Here is an 18,467-nt window from a genome sequence, read left to right as displayed (position 1 = left end):
TCTGAACTTTTGATCCTCCTATTTCTACCTCCTGGGCACTGAGATTATAATCATACAGTACATATCTGGCTCAAACAACCTTTTTTAAAAAATGAAGCTGAACACGGTTCTCTCAAAAGAGGATATCTTAATGGCTAATAAAAGAGAATGCGCTGATCTAGCTAATTAAAACCCCAGGAGAAGCTACTACGAACCCTCAGAATGGCTAATATGAAAATACTGGAAAAAATGCCAAGTGCTGATAGAGATGCAGATAGCCAATGGTGTGCTGGTGAGCTAGTGTGCTAGCCAAGTTAGTTTATCAAACTGTATGGTTCCCTCTGTCCCAGCAATTCACTCCTGGTTGTCTGCTCTGCAGTAGAATGCCCACAGTGGCTCCACTGAGTATGAATGACCTGGAAAGCATTCAGCGGCTCAGCAACAACAGAACCCGTCAATAAACTATATGCCCCACACAAGTAAATAACACGTAGCAAGGTGCAAGATGCATGTGATGGTTAATATTGTCAACCTGACAAGACCTAGAATTGCCTGTAAGACAAGCCTTTGAGCACATCAGTGAGGGAGTTTCTAGATCCAGTTAAGTGAGCTGGGAAGACTTACACTACCTAAGGCTAACACTGTACCATGGGTGGGGGGGCCTGGGCTGCATAAAATTCAGAGTCCACTAAGCACCAACATTCTCTCTACTTTGTGGCCATGGATACAGTGTGGCCAGTTGGATCCAGCTGCCATTTTCCCACTGTGATGGACTGTGACCTCAAACTGTGAGCCAAAGTAGACCTTTCTTTTCATAATTGCTTTTGTCTGGTATTTTGTCACAGCCATGAGATAGGTGGCCAGTACAATGAGCAACAACAATATAAGCATCTCTAAGTCATGGTACCAAATGAAGAGAACCCAATATCCTTAATCCCAGTGACACAGGCCACAAAAAATGTTCAACAGAAAATGCTATATTAGAGTGCCTGGGGATGAGGGAGAAGAGAGAAGGGAAGGGGAGGGAGGGGAGGGGAAAAGAGAAGAAGAGAGAAAAGGAGGAGAAGAGAGGAGGAGAGAAGCTTCAAGGATGTCTGGGTCACAGTCACAGAGGTGTTATCCTCGAAGCTTTATGAAACTGTACTCATAGAATAAGTGTATTGCTCCATATAAATAACACACTTCAGTTAAGATGTGCCAGCTCGGGTCTATATAGAGGCAATTAGAACCACCTGCGCCAGCTAAAGCAGCACACTCCATACCCTTTCTCAGTGGACACAGCAGCCACTAGGTCAGACTTATCAACTGCTAGCAGACAGGTGTTTCTGTGAGATTTCATTTTAGAAGGGCTTTGCAAATCTGTATTTCTTGATGCAATTTTATACTGAGCAAATTTCATTGAACTCTGTTCATATCAAAGATCCTTTGAAACCTTTAAGAGTTTAGCATGCATATTATTCCAGCTACAGATAGGACAAAAAGGAAAAGAAAAAGCTAACAAGATTTCCCAGGAGCAATCTCCGAAATGGGTGCCACTATGCTTTTACATTATACTGCAAATTATCTCACCTAAAAATAAATGTTGGTGAAGTTGATGAAGGCATTGTTTGTCAGGACTCCTTATTCTTCGAGTGACCCCATAATGCAGAGATTATCATCTACTTTGTATAGGTGGGGAAACTGTCTGGTTAAAGAGAGCATTTGAGATTGCCAATCTCTTCTACAAAATGGATGGGACACAAGCCCAAGATGCCTGGCTCATGTTTTCATCATGCTACGTGGGAATGACCTTGGCTCACAATGAAAGCTGTGGCCCTGCTACTCTATCAGCTTGCTTTTCCTGGGCTGTGGGGGATTTGCTGTGGGCTGACACCTGATCAGTTTGAATGAGTCTATTTCATGGTCAGTGTGAAAGCTATCACTGGGCACAGTAGAGACAAACACCAAAGGGAAAGAATAGTCAGGCTCCCCCTGCCATGGTCCTAAGATGCCCTGGCCTTCTCTCTTCTGACTTGGCTATTCAACTCATGTGAGCTTTGTATCTTATCTATTAAATCCATTTTTCTAAAAGTTAATTTGGATTAGTTTATCTGACCATGGTAAGGTGTTGTGGGATATTAGTTAAATAATAGTTAAAAATATATTACATTTATTTATATAGTGGAATATTTGCTTAATGATGCAAAGATGTGTTGCATTCTTTTATGTTGCATTTGTTTAACTCTGTGAAGCTGTGTTACTTTGCCTTCCTAAAATACCTGATTGAACTAATAAAAAGATGAACACCCAATAGAAAGGCAGGAGAGGGATAGGCAGGGTTGTCAGGTAGACAGAATAAATAGGAGAAGAAACCTAGGCTCAAAAAGAAAGAGGAGGAGCTAAAAAAGGAGGAGAGGAAGACATTGGGGGCCAGTCACCCAGCCACTCAGCTAGCCACGGTCTAAGAAGGAAAGAAAGACATATAGAATAAAAAAGTAAAAAGCCTAGAGATGAAATGTAATTAAAGAGAAATGGTGTAATTTAAATTACAAAAGCTGGCTAGAAACAAGCCAAGGCTGGGCATTCATAAGCAAGAATAAATCTCTGTATTTATTTGATAGCTGTGTGACAGGCCCCCAAAGTACACACACACACACACACACACACACACACACACACACACACACACACACCCCTAGCAATAACAATGGTGGGAGGTTGGAGAAATTCCACTAAGACAAGAGTATGTTATATGCTCCTCAGTAACATAAACAAGAAACATGTGTACACTCTGTATGAGCACTGTGTACCAGAGAATGTATGATCAATGAGTGTTTGTGAATTCTCATGCACACACATGTTCAAGTATGCATGCATACATATGTGTATAGGCAAGTATAGGAGGATTTTGTGAGCCTGCATCTCTGCATGTGCCTGTGTTTTCCTGAGCAGATTCCCACCCTCCATCTGCCCTCTAAGCACGTTCCCTCCCTGCCCTCTGACTATCTGCTAGAGACATTGTCAGTGTTCTTTCCTGTTCTGGGTCCTGCTTTTCCAGTATTATGACTGACATTTACATTTGTAACAGGAGGCTCTAATTTACCTTTACAAGGCAAAACTACAGGTGTCTAACCAGAGAGTGCAGGTGTAGCTTGTCTCAACCACAACCCATTTAGACTCACTGCTGTGCAGAGTCAGAAACCGGGGAAACACACTGTGTCTCCTATTGCTTGCTTGGCCAAGGCCTGGACTAGACAGACTTCTCACAGTGATTCTCTTTACAGCAAGGGACAAGTGGCAGTGCTTGTGCCGGGTCTTTCTTCTGAAGAATTCAAAGGACCTGGAAGGAGATTTGATGAAAGAGTAGGAATCCCAGCTGTAGAGTTCACTTGACCAGCATGCATGTGTTGTGAAGAGGGGGACAGGCAGCTTGAACCCTTCGGTCATCTTTACATATATCCTCTAGTGGAGATAGTCAGGCCACAGCTGTTAGGCAGATTCCCAGAAGTGTGGCTTATCCACCATGTGACCATGCCCCCACTCCTAGAAACACTGAGGACCCCTGATGTCCCCTAGGCCAGTGGTTCTCCACCTTCCCAATGCTGAGACCTTTTAATACAGTTCCTCATATTATAGCGACTCCCAACCATAAAACTATTGTGCTGCTACTTCATAACTGTAATTTTGCTACTGTTATGGGTCATCATGTAAAAATCTGATATCAGGGATATCTGATATGACATGTAAAGTGGTCATGACCCACAGGTTGAGAACCTCTGTTCTCAGGCCCTAAGCCACCAGTTGCACTCAACCACCAGGTGAGCCAGGCTGCCAGACTTCTCCCTTCTTAGTGCCAAGCTCTGCCTCTGCAGTCTCATAGGCTTGCTCATCTCCTCTACAGACACAAGCTAACCACAATCTCATTAGCTTGCATTAAACCATGGTGAACATGCCATGTTGAAAGAAGGTCCAGCCATGTGGCAGAGGGTAGATCAGAAATATGGGTTAATTTAGCGCACAGGTATCGTGAGTGGGTGTGTAAAATGTCAGACACTTCATCAGGCTTTGAAGAAGTTCCCTACAAAACATTTTTTTTTAATTGTGGGGAACAGCTTCACAGTGGCAGCATCCTGGTCATAGAAGGATGACACATTTCTGAAGTTGGCAACTGTGTAGGTACCATCTGTCTGCAGCATGGAGGGGGCAAGAGGAGACAGAAAACAGTTTCTTAGCTATAGTAGAAACAACATGTACCTAGTATCTGAGGCAGCTCCTTTACCTGGACATTCTGCAGTGGCACTAGGGGCAGGTCCTAGAATGAGCCTATAGACTGCTCCAGTGGCCCCCAGTGATAGCTTCTAATAAAACCCCTGAATCAACTTCATTGGTTCATACTTTGTTTCTGAAACTAAGAACTGTGACAATGTCACACTTCAGTGCTAAGGGCTCTCCCACCCCCCAGGGCCACTCTACAGTATCTCCATGTTTGATTTGAAGTATTCAATGGCCTTTACTCCACTCCCCTGGCCCAACTCTTTCAGTTTCCTTTAGGTTTTCCCACAGTCCACATGAAACTTAAGGCCCCTCATGAAACCTTCACAAAGGTATATAAAACAAGACATGTAGATACACACAGCTACATCTGCTGGGAGCATCCGCCATGATCTTGGGGACAGCAAGCAGGAGCTGGAGCCTCCGTGTCCCCTTTTAAATACTGAAGTTGAGAAGTGGAGTGTTTAGGTAATGATGTAACTATGGAAACAGTGAGAAAATGCCCATCTTCCCATTTGCATGTCTTCATTTTCTCCTTGTGATTAGACTTCTTTCCTGTTTTTGAAATACCATAAGAATGATGGAATCTAGAAATGTGAGTGACCTCCCATGCTGATTCCAATCACCCTAAGGATTCAGCCAGAATCCTAGGAACAAAAGGACTCCTTAACAGGACAGTGTACACCACTCATCAAGGATAGAAAGAGATGGGGGGTGTCATGAAATCCCCCAAAAAGGACAACTCCCCACAACATCATTCTACAAGACAGCCTCAACCTTGGTTGGCATGATTGACACTTGGGGCTGGCTAGGTTTCAGCTGTGAAGTCTGTCTTGACTTTTGTTTGGTAATGCCCCTGTCTCTGGGTACAAGTTGAACCTTTCCCAAGGGACAAAACACTTCCAGATAATAACGGTTATTTACAGGTGGGATACTAGACCAGAAAGCTCAGAAAACTTGTGTCTATGTATCTTTGCAGATGTATCCAAAGCCTGTAGCTTGAGAAAAACTCACAAGTGGTCCACTCAATCTCAAGGTAATTTTCTTTTATCTCTAAACCATTCTAGAGAAAAATGATTATGAATTCTAACGCAGGGCTCAAAAGCCTCCCATCCTCAAACATCATTGCTTTCTACCTAGGATTTTTTATTGGAAACAGATTCTCAGTTGTCTAAAAGATCCTTATCCAATGTAATATTTCAGGTTTAAAAGTTCTGGATTTATATGCTTAAATTGCATTCTGTTTCATATTTATGAGGGCAATTGTTACCATCTCTGTTCAAATAATCATCCCAGCATTCTCTGCTCAGTGTGGTAGACTGCTTCTCTTATCATTTGGATGGAGTCATGACCTGACAGAGCCTGGGATGGCAGGGTGGGGGGCTGCCCTCCAAAGCTAGCTATACCTCTCATCTCACCAAGACTGGCCGGAGTTCCTCTGTTCAGCTTTGCCAGCCCTTCCAGTGCTGAAGGACCATGAGGGACACTTTCTCAGGACAAGCAGTCCAGGCTGCCCAATTTCTTCATCCAAAAAGTCTCACAGAAATGATAATCAGAGTTCCACATAAGTCAGTATTCTTCTCCAGGAGAAAAACAAACAAACAAAGGCTAGTGTGCTAATCTTTCAAGCTGCCCCACCTGCACAGTGAGCATCTCTATCCTGACTGGGAACCAGATGGAAAGAAGATCCAGGTGCAGGTTATAGATACATCTAACAGCACATAGAAAATACCATGCAATGCTAGTCCGGATGCCCCATCTAGGGCAGACATCCATCATGGGTGCTGACATATCTTATCCCTCTTCTGTGGTATTTAACAGCACAAGTGACAGAAATCACAGCTACTCAGGCAAGAATGATGAGGGCAGAGATCAGGATACTTTTTGAATCTTTGAAGGTAGAATTTGGTCTGGGAACAAAGAGGGTGGATGGGCAGAAAGGAGAATGCAACAAAAAGAGAGGAGGGGAAAGAGAAATGTTGGGCCAGGTGCAACATGTATGGGTCAAGTGCAAAGAATAAAGGCCATCTCATCTGGCTAATAAAGCAAGGAATTGATGAAATACAGACCAGACAGGAGAGGCAAACCATGGGCAGAACAGCACGCTTGCAGTGCCAGGGACACTTGTACCATAATCTATTGGCTGTTCCTTGAAGGTCAGCTGATCACAGCCTCAGCTGCAGCAGCATAACCCAGGAGCTAGACAGACATGTGAACTCCCTAGTGACCCCTCCCTTGCCCAGACCTACACATCAGATATTCCCAAGTGGGACCAGAACTTAGGGATTCTGATGTTTGCTAAAGTTTAAGACACATCTGCCCCAACAGAGCCACTGATCACCAAGCAGGGAAGCATATTGTCATCTGTGCAACCATTTTTTTCAGCTACACAAAATATGAATGGCTAATTCAGTTTCGGGAGTTTCATGCCATGTCCTAATTCCACAACTTTAAAGGTCTCTGCTGAATCTTTAAGCATGCAGTCTTCATTATTCCAGGAGTGACTGTGCCAAGATGTTTACGTCATAGAAACATCTATCACAGAGCAAGCGATGATGAAAGCCATGGCTCTGGGACAGAAGATGACTCAATGGGTAGAGTGCTTGCTGTGTAAGCACGAGGGTCTTAGTTCAGATCCCCCAGCACCCACAAAAAGCCAGGTGTAGCTTCATGTCCATAACCACAACAGTGAGGGGCAGAGACAGGAGTGTCCTGAGACTCACGCCTGTCGGCAAGTCTAACTGAAATGGTTAGCCTGAGTTCAATGAGAGACCATGTCTCAAAAGTAGTGAAAGATTTTCAGCATCTGCTTCTGGCCTTTTGCACACACAGGAATGGGTGACTGCACACAGAGACAGACAGACAGACAGACAGACAGACAGACAGACAGACAGACAGACACACACACACACACACACACACACACACAGCAAGCCTGTTCTGGGCAGAGAGAGATACATGGAAGCTATCTTAAGGCTAAAACCATAAAGATTCTACACGCCGATGCTCCTGATGCTGCAGCCCATGATACCTTGGCCTCATTAAGTTACAGAGTGTCTGTGGGGCTGGGGTTGGGCCTGGGGCTGTGGAGCCCCAAGTCTACAATGTGAAAGAAATGTAGCCTCATTCTGAGGCAACATGATGCCATTTTATGAGGCACCTGAAGGTTTGGTGCAGCTGCGAGTGGCACCTCTCTTTGCCTCATGCCATTTACACAGTAACAGATGAGAGGCCACATCCGTAATTGCTGCCCAGCACCTTCAAAATGGCCATTTGCATTCTTTTCTTTCCTGAAGGTGTTAAACTTCAGGCTACTTCTTAGAACATACCTATAGAAAACATTCTTAATTGGGTCCCTTACTCCCCAGAAGTTCAGAGAGAGGCATCAGGTGTGGAAGGTTAGGGACTCCAGGGCTCTTAAATCCCCTGCACGAAGGAGGCGGGGTAATAGCTGAAGAAGAGCAAAGCAGGGCTTTAATGAGGAAATGGTTCAATTGTGAAATATGTACTTAGCCTACCCATCTCAATGACGCCTTCTCAGTGGACCTCAGGATCTGATCCAGGGCCATGCCAGGCAGATTCTGAGAGGCCTGCATTGAAAAGGACTGCCCACATGGTCTCTGCTCCAATGAGGAGACAGACAGACAGACAGACAGAGAGAATCCAGACAGTGGAGCCCATCTATCTGGAGATAACCCAAAGGAATATGCCATCAAGCCCTAGGTCTTTCCTCAGTCAAGTTGACTGCATCAATCAACCATCACAATGATGTAACGGGGTATTTTGTGTGACAATTTGTAACATTAATTTTGTGCTTGCTATTCCACATGATGGAGTTGGTGAGACAATTCTGTGGGCCTTAGCCGTTTCATAAAATCTATAAGAAGCTGGAAGCTAAAGCGCTACACCCACGGGATACAATCTAAAAGCTCCCATGAACTTCAGTTCAAAGTGTCACACAGACACTCCAAAGCCATGGATTAAATGAGGTGCTGAGAGGAAACCTAGAGTGCTTTCAAGGGACCAAGAGGAGGCAAGGTGAGAAGGGGTGTGTCCACGGAGCCTCTTGCACTCACAGCCCACAGAGAACATCAGGGGGACCCCAGGGAAGGATGGCACAGGTCTGCCAAGACTGAGACTTATTTTCAGAAACATGACTTATTCATTCATTCATTCATCCATTTATTCATTCATTCATCCATTCATCCATCCATCCATCCATCCATTCATTCATTCATTCAATTGTTCATTTTACTAGGGCCCAGGGCCCTGCATATATCAGGCAAGAACTCAACCGCTGAAGTATATCCCCATCCCTCTTCCTTATTTTGAGATAAGGTCTTGTGCAGTTTTCCAAGCTAGCCTTGTGCTCACTCCACAGCTCAGGCTGGTTTTGTAATGTGATCTTCCTGAGTCACCCTCCCAAGTAGCTAGGGTTTCAGAACTGTGCCACCAGGCCTGGCTACAGCAGGGTCTTATTTCAAATTTGTTTCCTTACATGCATGTTCTCTGCAACCTTGCAATCTTAAGAGTCCTTGGCTGGTATTACATATTTTCAAATACTCTACTGGGAAGTGGTAGGAAAGTTCTCTCCCTCTATGCCCAGGAATAGTATTCTAAGAAAGACATACTCAGGAGAAGTCTAGCTAGCACCAGGATGCAGAGGGAACCCACAACAACATCACTGGCTGTGACATAGAGCTATTGGGCAAAAATTACCCAATCATCCATGGCCAATCAGTCACCCATCTACAGAAGGCTAGGCCAAGTGCACGGATTGAAACACAGTGTGCATGCATCCTTGTGCTGAGGGCAAGAGGTTAGTGGCCCATTTCCAAGTGATAGGACTAGCTCTAAGACAGGGTGGTGAGAGATCACCTGCTGAGGAATCAAAAAGAAGCAGAAAGAGAGTAAGTCATGTATCCTTCCCATTCTCTCTCTCTCTCTCTCTCTCTCTCTCTCTCTCTCTCTCTCTCTCTCACACACACACACACACACACACACACACACACTCATGCACACTCACATAAGAAGTATTGGAAGGAAATACAGAAATGCATCAGCAGCAACCAGCTATGGTGAAGGAGTCTGGCTTGGGAAGATGCCGGCCAAGCCCGGGTGTCCTCTTGGGCTGAGAGGCTTGTCTACATTTATAGGCAAACATTTCCTTTCTTTTTTTGTGTGCTCACATGCATGCAGCTGCATCTGTGAGGGGGGCATACATATGTATGTGTGTGCAGAGGCCAAAGGACAACCTTAGGGGTCTCTTCTCAGGCATCATTTCATTTACCGTGTTTTGTTGAGATAGACTCTCTCATTGACCTGGAGATTTCTGAGTTGGTAAGGCTAGCTGGCAGTGGACACCAGGAATCTGCTTGTCTCTGCCTCCCTGGTACTGGGATTACAAGCACACACCCACTTTTTTACATCATTTCTGGAGGATCAAATCTTGCCCTTATGCTAATGCAGCAAGCACTTTACCAACTAAGCCATCTCTTCAGCCTTCAGCAAACATTTCTCAACCTCACTAGTGTTTCCAGGCAGCTGGATGATGATGAAGATAGAGTCCTGGGAGTCAAAGAACAAGAGCATCCCAGATAACAAAGCCACCCATGTGAAGGCTCCAAGAAAAGTTTTCTCTGTTTAGGATCCATGTGGCAGGAGGGTCCTTGACAAAGGGGATGGGAAAAGTAGAGTTCCAAGAGGTATGTGAGGGTCTTACAGGAAGAATGGATGATTGGACCATTTCCTTGATGAAACAGGGATGAAGGTGGAGGAGAAGAGGTGCGACCAGCTTCCTGAGAACAATATTCTGAACCAAACCCTTTGCAATCATGAGCTGAAATAAACCTCCTTGCTTTTAAGTCGTTCTCTTGGGCTTTGTGATCACAGCTGTGCAAGATTAGTGAGTACATGTTCTTTCACCCAGAGCTAAATTTTTCAGAGACCAAAATGATGCAGGAAATGGTGGCACCATTGAAGTGGCCACCTGATAGCTCATTAAGGTGTCCAGACTCTCTGGCCTTGGACTTTTTCTTGACAGTGGAATGATGGAATTTAGACTTCTATGTGAGCCCACAAGCTCTCACAGCTCAGTAGCAGGAATGTGGAGACTTTGGAAATACAAGCAGATCCTTAAACTGTAACACCACACTGCAGAAAGTGTGAGTGTGTGTGTGTGGGGGGATCTTTAATTGATATCCACGAAGCTGACCTCTGCTCCATGGGGCTTGATAGATTGGGTTCTTCCCCAGAGATCCAGAATGTACTTGTGCAGCCATTGGATGGCTGCCAACCCTCCTGACAGTCCCATCCCTTATCTCCCCTGCAATTGACAGCCATCAGAAAAGAGGATCTAAATTATTTAGCTCACAAGCATCCTTGTTTCAGTGTTTAAACTTGAGAGGATTGCTGCATGGTGGGGGGTATTAGGGGTGCCTCCAGAGGCTCTTAACCAGAGTCAGAGTAGGATGCCCGCAGCAGGATCAATTTGGGGCAAGACGAAGCCTGGCCCTTGCCTCTGGGTCTGATGTGGGTGCAACTTAGCAAGTTTCAGTTTTCTTGGTGCCCTGTGTCTCATCTCTTACTTTAGGGATTGCATAGCTGTTTGTATTAGTAAATGTGAGACCCACTGTTCAAATGAAACTATACAGGTGACTCCCCCAACTACACATAAAAGTGAAAAGGCAGGGTTGAAGGTTAGGGAGCATCTGGGAGGCTTCAGGCTAACACAGTCCCCACCCCAGCTCCAAATGTACAGAGGTCTCATCATAATCCCCAAATATGGTACCTCTTACTCTTCATATACAGTGGACAATGTACCCCTACCTCACACCACATACAAAAATTAACTTGAAATAGATTGTAGACTTGAATGTAACAGCTGTCAACTACAAAATTTACAGAATACAATCTAGGGGGAAATCTTCATACTTCAGGGGAGGCAGAGATGAGATGTTGTTCCTCAGAATGCCAAAACCACTAACCACAAAAGGAAAATTTCCTTGAATTATATGACAGTTTCTGAACCTCAAATGACCAGTAAGAAAATAAAGAGCAAGCCCCAAACCAGAAGGAAATGTTTGCCTTACACCGATTAGGCAAAAGATTTGTTCACATTATATAAAGATTTCTTGAAACTTATTGAGATGACAAATAACAAGATATTAAGAAATGAGATGATGCTAAATAATACTAGGCAACTTATGAGAGGGTCAAAAGACTCTCACAGGGAACTATTATTAGTCACCCAAATCAATAGTATCTACTAATAGATGTAGTACTACAATATCAATGTAGATGAGGGTAAAGACAGTCAAACTTTCATACATTGCTGTTGGAGGTCCAAAGTGAGATATGGGTTATTCTGAAAAGCAGTTTGGGAGTTTTTTAGAAGGTCAAACATACGTTATCACACAATCCAGTAAGTCCACTTCTAGGGATTCAGCCCTATGCATCCACCTATCACTTTCCCCAAAATATAGTCCACATAAGGAATCATATGAGAAAGTATATAATTCTGTTAATCACAATAGTGGTACATCCATGAATATATATATATATATATATATATATATATATATATATATATATATATATATCATATGAAAATGAATAGCCATGTGGTGTGTATAGGCAGGGGGAATAGTGTAATAGTGTATTACTGAACCTGGAGGTGCCAGTGTGCCTGGCAGAAGAAAAGATCAAATATGCCCCAACAAGAACCTCCCTCCCTCCCTTCCTCCCTCACTCCCTCCCTTCCTCCCCCCCTCTTCCTCCCTCCCTCTCCCTCCCTCCACCCCCTACTTGTGTGTGTGTGTGTGTGTGTGTGTGTGTGTGTGTGTGTATACATCCATCAGTCTGGCCACGTGGAAACTAATATATTTGAATACCAAATCCACGAAAAGTAGGTATTTAGAACAAAATCCATCTTGTCTTGATCCATGCCACCAAACAAGTTGTTGTTTAAACATCCATCACACAGGTCTAGTATTACATCCTCTGCCCACTCTTTCACTGTATCTCACACTCTCTCTGTGCCGTCTCCCTGGCCCTGTAATTAAGTCACTATGCTCACACTGTTTCACTTGTGCTTGCCATGTAAGCTGGGCTTCTGAGGGAAGTTTGAATCAACTTGTAGAGGTGCTTATTTGGCAGTGGTGTGTCTAAGTGGATTTAAACAGGATGTCAAAATGAAGTGAAATTATCAAGTTTACTGGGATGTTACCCTGTCCTTGGCATTAGGATGGAGAAGAGGAAGTAAGCACTGGAGTCATCAAACCTGCCCTCCCTCCTTTCTTCTTTTCCTCCTTCATGCCCCCTTCTCCTCCATTCCTCCCTTTATTTCCTCTCTCTTTCCCATTGGTCTGCTGGTTCTTGGTATCTGTCAATCATCTTGGCTCCCAAGCTAACTGTCATACATCCATACTGGCTAACTTCTATTGGTATTTTGCTGGCAATGACTTAAAAACTTGAGACTTGCCTTTTTTTAAGAAATTCTTTTGTGTATGTGGGGAAAGGCCACAAGCATGTGTGGTTTGCATGTACATGTAATATGGATGTGGTCAGATGACAGCCTCAGGTATTATCCTCAGGAATTCTGTCTGTCTCCTTTTAGACAAGTTCTCTTATTGAATCTGGACCAACACTGTTTGGTAGCCTGGAGCCCCAAGGACTCAGTTGCTTCCACTTACCCAATGCTTAGATTATGAGTGTGGGCTACCACACCTGGTGTTTTCATATAGGCTCTGGGGATTCAGGTCCTTCTACTTGTGCAGCACATGCTTTACTAATAGTGCCATCTCCCAATCCCAGTAACTTGAAGACCTTTCTTCCATTGTGGATCCTTAGCTTCAGCTTAATCCTGCCTGTAATTTGCCCCAATCTGCGATCTTTCTGGGAGGGGAGGGTTCACCAGTGCAGGAAGCAGGTCTCATCATGCTCCACAAAGACAGCCATGCTAGGCCCTATTGATGCTCGGCAAAGCTGGAAATGTTTGTGGAGCTGTTGAATAGATGGAAGAGTAGACCATTGTGGGGACAGACAAGGGGCTTGGGTGCCGCAGGCACTCCTCTGAGATGTAAGCGTGGCATGCCTCCATCTGCTGGTCCCTAAGCTTTGCCGGCTAGCTTCCAAGTGCTTCACCAGTAGCTGTACAGACAATTAGGTGGATTAGACTAACTGGTAATGGGGGATTTGGACACTAATCCCCTCCTGGTTGTTAATATTAATTAAAGTGCTCTTTCCTCTCCTTATGTAACACATACTATTTCATTATAGGGAAGAAGAGAAAATGTCCCATGGCAGGGAAGTATCTGGCTTATTTTTTTCATGTAGGAGGTTCTGCGTGTTGTTGTCATTCCTGGAACACAAACTTTGTGGTCCATGGGAGACACTGGGAAGAGGAAGGGAGAATGTAATCCATCAGACTTTTTAAATTCTAAAACACAAATGCTTGTCTTTCCCCACAAGAATTTAACTCTGGCCACTGTGGGCAAATTACCTGGACTAAGACTGCCGGGGCTCAGTGGTAAGAGCAGTCTCCTGTGAGGATCCCGTGAGTGTGCACACATGTGAGTAGGTGGGTGCAGAGAGTGACTTTCCTCACGGCCAAGATGGGCTAGTGCATCTGGCTGACAGGTTCATGGGGAGCACGGGTTCCCAAGCTGTGCCAGTTTCTGTGACCTGGGAGATGCTAGGCAACATGTCAAGAGCCTTCTCTCCTCTGAGGGCCAGGCAGACAGATCCCTGTCCCAGACTTCTGTGTGCAGAGACATCGCTACTCATGACAAGCAGCAAGGAGCATTTGCTGCACATGTGACAACACCCATGGAATGTGTCTGAACCCAGCTATGTGCAGATACAGGAGACAGTAGAGATGAGCTACCCCCACCCCTTAAGACCGTCAGGCTTTGGGGCAAAGCTACACCAGGCTTCCTTTCTGCTCAGACCAATTCATTTACAAGACACCGTGGGCTCAAGTGCCTTACAAGACTCAGTGTGTGTGGAAGCACTGTATGCGCATGTCTCATCAGCCAGAATATGTTTATGTATGTGTGGATATGCAGATGCTAGTGTATGCAGATGTGTTTCTTCAGGTATGTGATATCATGTGCATATGTATGAATATGTATATGTATGTCTATATATAGCACACATATGCACACACACACATATGTGTGCTATAGGTATGGGTGCCTGTCATTTGTATGCATTTTTGTGAATATGTGTGTTTCCTCAGGTATATACAGGTACATCTATACAAATGTGCACATATGTGTGAAGGATATATATATATATATGTATATATATGTGTGTGTGATACAGCTACATGTGTGTTCACTTGCACGTGCATTATGCGTAAGTGTACATGTGTGTTTGCTCAGGCATATGTGTTTATACAAATATGCACATGTATTTGTGCATACATATGTGTATTTACAGTCATGTAAATTTGCACATCGTGTATACATAGATATACATGTATATGTCTTCAGCAGGTGTGCACATTTGCATCCACATGTTTTCTCCTCAGCTAAATGTATGCACATATATACAAATATATGTGTTTTATATAGGGCATATATGTCCATACAGATATGTGCATATGTTTGAGGGGTTATGTGTTCAAGCATATGCACACCAGCTTCTTGGTACATATGCACAAATGCAGTTTCTTGGCGGGACATGGTCTGCTTCACCCCTGGGAGTGGGGAGAGGACCATGTGATGTTCTGCAGCCTGGCTTCTTGCTCTTCTGTAACTGTCTCAATGTGCATGCTCCCTGGGATTAAAGACTAGTAAGTGCCTTTCAGGATACAAAGCCAGGAGAGTCAAACTGCCATCTGTGTGGCTCTGTAAGCATTCTCTCTCAACCAACTTTCCACTCTAGGGAGTACAGCTGGCCTTCCAAAGAGATGTGGGATGTCAATCCTGGAAGAAGCCTCTCTCAGTGCCAACTGTTTTGTAGAGCCATGTCATATCAGAGGAGTGTGCTGAGGTCCTTACCAAATTCTCCCGGGCTCTGAGTACAACAGGGTGCTCGGTGCTCTGCCTATACCTTTTCCCTCTTAACCATGAGCATCCATCTTGACACATGGCTGCTGAGAGTGTGGCAGTAGTCATAAGGCTGATATCCAGGGTGCAGTGGCCCTGCCTTCACTAAGCCTTCTGAGGGTCACATAACCCTCTCATTGTCTATGTAAGGAGATGTAGGTTCACAAACACCATCAAGGAGAGATACCCTCAAGATCACTAACTGGGTGTGATTCAGTCAACACAAAACCTTGGGAGATGAGAGAAACATTTGCTGTGTGGCACGAAGGGCTACGTGGGTAAGTTCAGAGGGAAGGAACATGATGTTGGAGGTTACAGAAGGTTGAATATATTCACCTATGCTGCCAGCAGTTGACTCAGAGTGGCCCCTCTGCCAAATGCTGGGTGGAGAAGAAAGAGAGTCAGTTCTCTCATACTTGAACCCTCATGAGGACGGCATGTCTACACCCCATGGTGGGACGCCCTCCCAGGTCAAGGCTGGGCTCCATCCAGGAACACAGGTTTGAAGAAGCCATGTGGCCTTCTTCACCAGTCCCCTGCTAGTTACCTGAGCCTATCTTTCTACTCAACTGACCTTCAACCCTTCTGTGAAGTTGAGCCAAGGGAAAGCATCAGGCCTCCACATCCCTGCACCTCAGCTAAGAGCTGTTTACTCCTCAACCATGTTCCCACAGTGCAGAAACCAGAAGACAAAGGGCTTCCAGTGAGTTAGCAAATATCCTTATTTGCTGGTGTTTGGATGACTTCATTCTTGTTTCCTTTCTCAGTCTTAATCTTTAAATGAAAGAGAAAGATATGAAGCCCTATATGTTTGCTTTCTCAAAGAAGAATGCAAATTGCCACAGCAAGGGGTCCTCCTTCAGGCTGCTCCTCGGCCTGCCACTGCAGATGGGAGATACTGCACAAAACCCAGAATGCATGCAGAATGCATGCAAGGGAGATGACCTTCCCCTCCACAGCCAGCAATGATCATGGGGGCAGGGTTTGCTTCTCCATGTAAGCATCTCTCAACATCCCAAGGGTCCAGGGCTCTTGAAGAGGCGGCAGGTTTCCCACACTCTCCCACAAGCTCCACCAACCAGGGATCTCCACATCTGAGCAGATCTTCATTAATGAGAGCTGACAGCTTAGTTAGGGAGATCAGGCATATTTCCATAATGGGTCAGGAGTGGCATGCAGAGTTTTCTATTAATGGATCTTTGGATTTGGTCACAGAATTTCTGCATAAGAGGTGGGCATTTTACTCAAGTACACCCTCTTGAACTAGTGACACACAGCTCACATTTCTGAGAGCTCAGAAAACAGCCAATGCTACTGAGAGAAGATACTCTACTTTGCAACCATGACTAGAAATTGATTTTTAACTAAAGGTGGCATTATGTCTTTGCTAACTTATGACATACTGGTTTTTATTTTTATTATTTTAAACAAAAAGAGTCTTCTATGTCCTAGGCCAGACTCAAAGTTGCTAAAGGTGTAAGGCTAAAGGTGACTTTAAACTTCTGATCCTCCTGTCCCCACCTTCCCAGGGCTGAGATAGCAGGCATGTGATACCATACCTGGTTTATGTAGTACTGAGATAGAACCCAGTACCCTGTGCCTGCTAGGCAAGCACCGTACCAACTCAGCTGCTTTCCCAGCCCTTTAGTGACCATTTTGAACCTCGTTGTGAGGATAGCAAAAATACTTCATGGTGAAAATAGCTTCATACCACTTTAAAGACAACCAGAATCTGGGCCAAAAGTCATGTATGTGAACAACTGTACACACCCTTGGGCAGGCTTTCACAATGATGTTACAGAATGCCTGGTATAAATTTAGAAACAGAAGAGACTCATTTGGTTCATGGCTCCAGAGGTTTCAGTCCATGGTGGTGGGAGGGGGTGGAGGAGAGCAGCTCATCGTGGTTGCCAGGAAGCAGAGTGCCAATGCTGTTTCCTCTTTCTCCCCTTTTATGCCATCTGTTGACCTTACGATAGTACCATCCACTCTCAGGCAAGGTTCTACTCTTAGTTAACTCTCTAGAAACACTCAATGGTGTGAATTGCTAATCTCCTAAGCATGCCCTGGTCCAGTCAAGTTGACAATTGAAGTTAACACTCTTCCAGGGGCACACACATCAGAATGACAAGCCCAAGGTTGGAGGAACAGGGTTCTTAGACTCTGACATTCTCTTCTCCCAAGCACCATGAAAGTTCAGGGCTCTCCTTTGAAAGACACAAACCTTGTAGGCCACAAAATGAGATGCTGTTACCTCCAGGGCCAGCTATAGAGAACACTTGAGAATAGATGTCCCTTGCTTATCTGCCAGGCCCTGTGTAGGAAGAATCTGTATAGTGGTCCAGTGAGGAAATAAAGGAGATGGTAAGAGATGGTTGAAGCTTCTGAACTCAGGAGAAGGATGATGCTTTAGTTCCTTATCTATTGCTGTGAAGAGAAAACATGACCAAGGCAACTTATAGAAGAAAGGATTTATAGGGACTCCACAGTTCCAGGAGGTTGGGGTCCATGCCCATCATGGCAGCAGACAGGCAAGCTGGAGTAGTAACTGCAAGTGCACATCTTGTCCACAAGCGCAAGGCAGATAGAAAACTACTGGGAATAGTGTGGGATTTTGAAACCTCAAAGCCCACCCCTCCCAGTGATGCTGCTCCTCCAGCAAGACCACACCTCCCAATCCTTCCCAAACAGTTCTACCAACTGGGGACCAAGTATTCAAAGATATGGGACTATAGGGGCCCATTCTCATTAAAATTACCATACATGACTTCTGAGTTCTCCAACAGGTCCCAAAGGATATATGCACTAAGAGAGGAAGTCTGCTGGGGCTACTCCAGGAGTGACATTGCTTCCTCTCACACTCACCCTGACTGGGGGAATCACGAGAGCATAAGATTATGAAGCCCATAAGCCCAAGAGTAGAGAAACATCCAGTAACCTCTAAAGGTGGTTTCCCATGAAGAAGAACTCCAAAAGGATACAGATTAAAAACTTCAAAGTAATTAAAACACACACACACACACACACACACACACACACACACACACACACACACACACACAAAAATAACTAACCAACTAAAATGATAGATTCATTCATTCATTCATTCATTCATTCATTCATTCCTCACTCAAATGCAGCTTAAGGAAGGGAAAGAATTTCTCAAGCTAAAGAATGATCCAT

This window comes from Cricetulus griseus, chromosome 3, assembly GCF_003668045.3.
Source record: "Cricetulus griseus strain 17A/GY chromosome 3, alternate assembly CriGri-PICRH-1.0, whole genome shotgun sequence".
NCBI lineage: Eukaryota > Metazoa > Chordata > Mammalia > Rodentia > Cricetidae > Cricetulus > Cricetulus griseus.
Note: the sequence above shows the minus strand (reverse complement) of the source record.